The sequence below is a fragment of the Echinops telfairi genome, unplaced genomic scaffold (genome assembly GCF_000313985.2).
Source record: "Echinops telfairi isolate 266 unplaced genomic scaffold, ASM31398v2 ScPeMD7_7469;HRSCAF=8507_0, whole genome shotgun sequence".
Classification (NCBI taxonomy): Eukaryota; Metazoa; Chordata; class Mammalia; order Afrosoricida; family Tenrecidae; genus Echinops; species Echinops telfairi.
Window position 1 is genome coordinate 82,777,723 of NW_022111372.1, and position 8,724 is coordinate 82,786,446.

Sequence of the window (8,724 nt, forward strand, 5' to 3'; positions counted from 1 at the left end):
GGTGGCCTTAGACAGGGTTGGAGGCTGTCGATCCTCACAGGGGCAGGCAGCCTCCTCTCTGTCCCATGCGGCGCCTGGGGGTTTGAACTACACCTTTCGGGTTAGCGGCAACCCCACGCTTACCTGACAGCGCCTCCTGGGCTCACCCTGAAACAAAGGAGAGGCGCTGAATGAGGGCCAGTACCCTCTCTCAGTCTGAATGTGTTTTAGCTTCTGTGGACCCCAGGAGGGCAGGGTTACCTGGGGGCTGATACCGAGGTGAGGCCAATGGAAGCCTGCAGGATTAGTCCTGGGATAGTTGTTGGCTGCGTGGGCCAGTGGGAGGAGCCCCCGGCAGTTCCAGGGGGCAAAGATGGGAACTGCCTGCTCCCGTGAAGATCGACAGCCTCAGAAACCCGAAAGGACAGCTCTGCTCGGGGTCACTATGAGGCGCAATCAATTGGATGCAGGACTTTGGGTTGGGTTGGGGTTTACCAATAGACATTTGTCCCTGTCAGATGCCTTTTGGCTCCCGAGGGAGGAAACCGTCCGGGGCCGAACACTGGGCCAGAGGGGATGTGGCTTGGCGGCCCGTTGCCCTCCCTTCCTGCCCCACAGTGCTGCCAGGGTCAGGGCCTGGCAAAGGGCAGCCCGCACTCCCCTCACAGGGGCAGAGGAGGCGGCCGGGTGCCACGCCGGCCTTTTCCTGTTGTCAATGGGAGGACCATCAGAAGAAAGCTTTGTTCTCAGACTCAAGCGCATGAAGGCTGGTGCCAGGCGGAAACAGCACAGGGTAGTGGGCCCATCCGAGCCAGCTTATGGGCGAAAAGACAAGGCATGAGGGTGCTGGAGGGGTGATCTGCATGCCTATGGGGTTTGTGCCTCCAGGGCAGCAGGGACTGGGCTTCCCCAGGGCCTCGACTCCAGGCTTCACACAGACTCAGAGGGGCACCTACCATCCAGAGGGAGGTAGGGCCACAAAAGCGTGGCCTGACCTGGGAGTCAGGAGACCCTGACATTAGGAGAAGAGTCCCTTCCCTGCTACGTGCCTCCATTTACCCATCTGTGAAGGGTCTATTCAGCCTGTGGCACTTGGCCTGTAGCACTGTGGGCCAGGCCGGGCCAGGCCTGGGAATCCTCCCCTCCCTGCCAACCATGGTGGCTCCCGGGGCACTCGGAGCCACTGCAGCCTGGCAGAGCCCAGTGTGATAAGAGTCCCTGGGGAGAAAGAGAAGCCCAGAGAAGAAGGGGGCATAAGGATGTCGCTCAGCACAAGTCCCCCCCAGAGACTCTCCCTCCCAACCGACACCTGACTGTCCGGGTGTGCGGGAGGTCTGCATTTGTTGCTGGCTTCCTCAGTCTCTTCACCCGCTCTCAGCAGGAGGCTCTCCCCCCGGAAGACACACCTCAATGGGCCCGGAGGGATGGCGAGGATGTCAATGAGAAGCGTGGACAGAGAGCTGGACAAACAAGCTGACAGAGCAGCACACTGTGTGACTAAGGCAGAGAATGCCCAAAGGAGGGGAGGCCCAGGACTGCAGCTCCCTGCTCTGCCGGCAGCCCTCTGAGCTGCTGGGCCCCCTGCCAAGCCAGGGGGTGGGGGGCGACCTGAGAGAGTTGGTGGTGAAACCGTGCCATCCTTTGGGGATCTTGGGCCGGAGGCAGCCTTTCAGGGACTGTTTAGGTGCAGCTTAAGAAGCTCCCTGGGTTCGTGACTAAGCAGCTGCAGCTTATCTGGAAGGAGGAACCAGCCGAGGGCCACAGGACAGACCTACCCAGAAGCCCCTGTGAAACAGAACTGTCACAGCAGGCAGGGACGTGCCAAAGCCATGCCTGCACCCACCCAGGGAGCGCTCGTTAGGCCCCTGCTGTGTACACAGCTGCACCCCCTGGCATGAGCGCCACAGTAAAGTGTGGACCCCTGGCCCTCGCCTCCCACGCACGCAGAGCCCTTGGAGGATGCAGCAGGGCTGCAAACTGGGGCCAAGAAGATCCTTTCTCTGAAGGAGGTGGTTAGGCATGCGTGCTCCATGCCAATGGGACATCAGCAGCGGCCTCTGGGAACGTAAGCTGGGAGGGGGATGGGGAGTACCAATCTCCCACTTTTTGAAGAGAAACCAGAAAGTCAGATTTTTATGTAAAATCTTCTACTGGCAAGGCCATTAGCTCAATGATTGGTGTGGACCAAGGCTACTCTGCCTGTGTTTCAGATGTGGCCTGCCAGTTCGTGACCTCTGAGCGACAGAGAGCACACTGGGTCCCCGGCTACCAGGGAAGGCATCCCGAGGGAGGTGGGGACTGAGAACGCATGGGGAAGGGTGGGGCGTGGCTACAAGAACCACCGGGCTCTGGCCACCTGGGAGACCCACCTTCGCCCCCAGAAGGAGACTGACCCTATCTATGCCGAGCCACAAAGGCCAATGCCCTGGAGGTGGGAGGCAGGGCTGTCCACCCAAGCAATTTGAGACCAAATCGATCAGAGCCGAAGAGCTCAGGTCCAATTTCACCCCTGTAGCTTGCAGAGAGTCAGCTAATGCCCCGGGTGGCTCCACCGTGGGAAGGGAGAGGACACAAGAGACCGCACAACGAGGCTGAGAATCGTCCTGCCCGGTCAGGCCCGGCTGTTTGCACAACCCAGGCTCAGGCCAAAGCCGCACATGGGGGGACCAGGGCGGGCGCCCTCCTCCCCTGCCCAGCCCTTCAGCTTGCCCTTGCCGAATGGGGAGGTGAGGGAGACCCCAAGATAAAACCCATACCAGGAACACACAGCAGATGAGCCGCAGAGTTGGAACCAATCATCATCATAGGAAACTGAACTAAGAGGTTCCTTTGTCAAGCACGGGGACGGGGCCCTCGAGGCCCACGGCCCACACACTCCCTGCCGTCCCGCGATCCTGACTCGTGCCGGCCCTGTGGGGCAGAGTGGAGCAGCCCTGTGGGTTTCCGAGGCGGTCGATCTTGACAGGGCAGAAAGCCTCGGTTTTCTGGCAAGTGGCCTGTGGTCAGCAGTCCAGCACGTCACCCACTGTGCCTCCAGGGCTCCTCTCTGTGACAGAAACTCAACATGCGACTCCCGATGACCCGGCAACACAGAGTAGAACTGCCCTCTTTACTGAAATAGAAAGCCCTGTCTTTGCGCCCACGGACTGGCAGGCTGGTGGTCTCGAACCGCTGACCTCAGAGTTAGCAGCACAGCACATAACCACTATGCAGGGCGCCTTCTCTAACAGCGACACCCTGCGATACGTACTCCTGTTACTGCCCTCGTCTTACAGGTGGGAAACGGACACACGGAGAGTCGGAACAACTAACCCAAGGTTCCCCAGCTGCTAAGTCAAGGAGCTGGCTGGGACCAGTGGTCAGCCTCCACAAGCCACACCCTGAACAGGAGCTTGAGGCCACACTGCCGCTAGGCTACTCTGGACTTGAACTGTGCTGCCTCTCAGTAATATGCGGGGACTTCAGAAAGTCTGAGAGGGAGATTCCGTTATCTTGGCATTCCATTTCCCCACGAGCGAAGTGAAGCCCCCACATCGACACCAGATCGCAGGCTCTGGCGCCATCCAGTGGCTGGAACCGGGAGAGGAGGCAGAGGGGAGATGGAGAAGGAAACTAACTCTCCCAGGCTCCCTGGGCCCCTCATTTCTGCAAAATCCAAGCCCAAGCCACAGCAGCTGTGGTGCACACGCCAGGGCACACATCATGGCCAGAGGCTTATCTAAGGTGTGGCAGGTCTGTCCCGTGCCCTGGGTGCCACTTGAAGGGGGCACCATGGGGCTGCTTCTGTGAACCACTGCCATTGCCATAAGCAACGGTGAGAGGTCATCCAGCAAGTTAAAACGGATACTGCCTTATCTGCAGGCCTGTGGGCCAGGGCAGACTGGGAGACCCCGCTCTGCTGAGTGCAGAGAGACAAGAAGCTGGAGAGGATGACTCTACACACATCCCAGACTATTTACATCAGTGGACGCTGGGGGCTGGGGAGGCCCTGGTCATGTCGTGCCACCATGTGTTGGTAGAAAAATCAGTGAGCTTGAGTTGCCTTTCTGAGCCGGCCGGACAGCAAACCTTGGAAAGATAGGTGCCAGAGGTCTGGCCAGGGGCACAGTTCCAGAGTCTGCTGGGCACCTCTGAGCAGGGCTCAGGCCTTGTCATCCATTCGGGATGAATCACAGCCCCTCTGCACCCACTGGGGATGACTCACAGCTCCTGGCAGCTAGGCAGACGGTGCACAGCTGGGTCCCGCATGGCCAAGCACACTAGCTCAGCCTTCTCCACCCCTCATCCCCACCACCCACCACCCACCAAGCCCAGCAGCTCAGAGGCTCTGCCACTGGGGCCCCCACAGCCCCTGCCCAGCTCCCAGCTCCCTTCCACAGCAGTCAGTGACCTGGGCAGACAAAGGTGGCAGGTGGGGAAGAACAGCCCCGCAAGGCCCCCAGTGACCCAGGCTGTGCCCCTCGGTGCCCCGCTGCTACCTCAGGGAGACCCCTTCCCATACTTCAGCCTCAGCTTCCCCAACAGTGGAAAGGGAGAAACTCAACTCAACCAATTTCTTCCCAGCTCCAAAGCCCGACTGGGTCTATTTTTAAAAAGTCCCTGACAACTCTCAGGAAAAACTCTGGGACCAAGGAAAACTCTGCCCTCCAGAAGTTACACAAACATCCTTCAGAGAAACAAAAGTCACACTTACAGAGATTTTTTTGTAAGGATATCAAGAGGCTCTTTTTATAGTCCAACTTCCCATCCCACCTCCATTGTTCCAAATATCCTCCCAAGACTGAGAAAATGCATTTGGTTTCCGTCTGGGGTTTGGGCTTCTTGTGTTCTTCCTCTTGGAAGCTGCCCCACCCTCCTTGGCAGCTCTCTCCCCAGGGCACACCCATCTCTGCCCCCAGCATTGCTCTGGGCCACCCGGAGGGCTGCAGCTACCCAGCTGGTGAAGGTGCAGTGGGGTGGGGGGCGCACGTGACATTCTTCCCTGCGGGGTGCAGAGACAGCTCTGGGTTCTGGCTCCAGCAGGGACACTGTGTGTGGCCATGGGTGCACCCCTCCCTGCCCCTCTCCGGCCTCAGCTCCCCAACTATGAAATGAAGGAGCTCCTGCCCTGGGTTGGGGGAGTCCTTAGGCTCCTGAGAAGTATCTTAGGGACACCGAGGTTGGAACCCCACAAGTGAGGTGGCTGGTAGGCTCTGATCTTGACATACACACACCCCACTCCCTCCTGCCAGATGAGATCTGTTTGCTTTCTCCTCTTAGCCATCAGGCCTTGAACTTGGAGTTTGAGCCTCAGGTGGCCGATCTATGAGACAGGAAGAATAGCAGCAGGTGCAGGGGTGGCCCTGGACCATCTCCATCAGCTCTCCTCAGCCTGATCCACTCATTTGATGAAATGTCATTTATTTTTCTTCTGTTGTTTTTTTTTTTTTTTTAATGCACTTCTCGAGAACCAATCTACATTGTGCTTGCTGCACAAACACTCCACGGCAATCTCCTACTGACCCCTCTTCTGATGAGAGCATGCTCTTAAACATCTCTCCCATAGGGTTACTACCTAGCTCCTAGCTGGGCGACCTCAGAACGCCCATCGGTAATAAAGTGGGGACAGCAGGGCCATACCTCATAGAGTTGTCCTGGGGAAAGTACCTAGCAGGCACGTGCCAACTCGGGAATCAAGGTCAGCATCAATTATAATCATTAGCATGATGAAAATGACGGAGGTGCCTGGACCCTCTGCACTGGCCAGGCTCAGCCTTCTGGGACTCACGCAGCCTGGAGCAGCACGCTGGCTGCCTAACCTCAGCCCTGGGCCCAGCCCCAGAGCCAGCCTGCCACCAAAAGTGCCCCCGCCCCGCCCCCCTCAAAGCTCCCCACCCTTCCGGTCCCCCAACACTCCTGTTGTCCTTCCTCCAGCGACCCAGCACCGCTCCCTGCGGTCCTCTTGGACATGGTGTGACCCATTGCCAAGGCCGAGGGGCATGAGCTGCCACAGGACGGCCCCTCTGGAGGGCAGGGGAGAGACCCTGGGCTTTGCTCCGGACCCCAACGCTTGCCGTGCGTGGTGACGGGCTACTCCAAAAGCACGGTGAGCATGAGCTCCCCATTCACTTACTATTCTGAAGTGAACCAGCTCACATTGGCTCATTGCCTCCGAGATTCCGCGTCTAAGGCTGGCTGCATCTCTCTCCTCCAAACCCACAGCCCCTTCCAACAGAATCGGAGCCTCTTTCAAATTAAAATCCCTGCACACTTGCTAATCTGAATAGCTTCACGATGTGGTGAAGAACACGTGATGGTATTCACTACAGATCAGTAAGCACAAGTAAGACCATGCTTCTTTTGACTAGGTACTCTGCCCTTGGCTGGCTATCTGAGTAAGCTGACAACAGGAGAGAGGCACCAATGTTTGGGGGGAGGGGCGTGATTCTGACCTGCCCCAGTGGTTCCCCACTTGATGTGCATCAAAATCCCCTGTAAGACTTGTTAGAGCAAACAACCCAAGCCCTACCCCACCCTCCAGTTTCTGATTCAGCAGGTCTGGGGTGGGGCAGGGTAACTTCCCATCTACCAAGCTCCCGGCTGGTGCTAACGTCCAGAAGCCAGCTTTGAGAACGGTGAGTTTAAGCTGCAGGGGGCTGGTGTGAACCTCCAGAGGTCAGTTTGGGGAATCTCGGGTGTAATCTGCAGGTGGCTGAGGGTGGGTTCCCTGAGTAAGTGATGCTTACACAAAACCACACGTGCTGCCTGCCATCAAGTCCACCCGACTCAGAGTGACCCGACCGAACAGGTAGAACTGCCCCTGTGGGTTTCTGAGACTGGAACTCTGCATGGGAATTACAAGCCTTGCCTTTGTCCCAGGTAACGCTTCCAACTCACGTCTACCCTGGCGACCCCCTCAGATAGGATAGAACTACCCCTGTAGGTTTCCAAAACCGTAACTCTTTACGGAAGTAGAAAGCCTCATCTTTCTCCCCAGGAGGGGCTGGTGGTTTGAACCGCCGACCTTGTGACAAAGTGTAACTGCTGCACCACTGGGGCTCTGCAGGTGATGCTCAGACTCCCGTAAAAGCATGATCAGAAGCTACCCAAGTCTAAGGAGATGGAGGGCGCACCTCGGAGAAGGGCCCAGAGATGACGACATGCTTTACTCCTCCCCCGGCCTCTGTCTGGGCAGGTAGCTATGTGCAGGGCTAGCGGTGTCAAGAGAGGCTGCCATTGTGTGAAGACTGGGGCAAACTCCCTCCACCTACCACCGCCACAGAGACCTGCCCAGACAGGCCACTCCCCGGCCAGCAGGAGATGAGGAGAGAGCCAGAGCTCTGCCCCAGAGAGACAAATACCTCAAGCCAGGACTTGGCCAGAGCCCCCACAACACCTCACTCTGTGCTCCAGGACTGGGGGCACCCCATTCCTCCAGGCACACCTCTTCCATCTTGGTAGCTCTGCTTGTTAATGTTTCCTCATGACACTGGGTGGCATTTGGTCTCCCCTGATGCTGGCACCCAGCGGATCTGCCCGGGGCCCTCCAGCCAGAGCAGCCCCTCAGAAATCAGCAGACTCTGATCTCGACCCCCCCCCCCTTAGCCTTGTCTGCCACATCGGCTAGAAGGGAACCAGGCTTCGGGAAAGGGTTTACTATCCAGGATATATGAAGAGCCCTATGACCCAGCCACGAAACCCTGTCAAACCTGGGCACAGGACTTGATTGAGCATTTCTCTGAAGAAAAATCTAAGACGCGCCCGGCCATTAGTCATGAGGGCAACGCAGAACCAAACCCACGGTGAGACCCCACCGTCACCACTCCCACAGCCTGGCTGGTAACAGAAAAACGGAAGATGGCTCTTATGGAAGTGGAAACATCAGAACTCTCGGATACCGCCGGTGTGAATGGGAAATGGGGCGGCAGTTCCCCAGAAGCTAAACAGAATTAGCATTCGATGGCGATGCCACGCCCAGGTCTATAGCAGAAAGACTTGGGAGTAGGGGCTCGGGCAGACAGACGCTTGTGTGTCCCTGTTACAGATACTGTTAGAGACAGATACAGGTGCTCCTGTCCGTTGCGGCCTTCGTCACAAGTGCTACAAGGTGGCAACCACCCCCTCTGTCCACAGCACACAAACAGATAAGCAAATGTGGCACAGCCAACCTCGCACCCTGGGCTGCTAAATGGAAAATGTGGTAAACCCATACAATAGACTTACTCCGCCACAGAGAGAAATGAAGTCTGATAGCCGCGCCCCGCAGATGGACCCTGAAAGCAAGACGCTGCATGCAGTCAAACACACAAAGGCAAATACCGGTGGCTAACCCCTTGCCTGGAATATCCACAACAGGCAAATGTAAAGAGACCGATGTTTACCCGGGCCAGCGGGGGAGCTGGGAATCACTGCTAAAGGAGGACTGAGTATCGAATGACCAAACTAAAGCCACACTCACTGCCTAGCGACCTTACAGGGCACCGTAGAAAGGCCCTGTGGGTTTCTACAGTAGTAGAAAGCCTCACCTTTCTCCTGGGGAGCGCTGGTGGTTTTGAACTGCTGACCTTGGGTTCACAGCCCAAGGCGTAACCCACTAGGCCCCAGGGCTCCTTGCGTTTGAGTTTCCACGAAGGACAATATTTAAAATTGGGAATGGCTATGGCTGCACAGCGCGGGGAGTGAAATTAATGTCACTTCTATTACACACATCGAAATGGTCGAAATGGCAAAGGTCTTGAATTTTGCCACAATACAAAAAAAAATTTT

General features: G+C 57.2%; 1 long non-coding RNA gene across 1 annotated transcript in view; it reads right to left on the minus strand.

Moving 5' to 3' along the window:
• LOC123521069 overlaps positions 1-6,212 on the minus strand; it is a 22,543-nt gene extending 16,331 nt beyond the window's left edge. The window contains exon 1 of the long non-coding RNA XR_006679560.1: positions 6,092-6,212. This is a non-coding gene — a long non-coding RNA (uncharacterized LOC123521069). The remainder of the gene's footprint in view (positions 1-6,091) is intronic.
• Between the last annotated feature and the right edge of the window lie 2,512 nt (positions 6,213-8,724).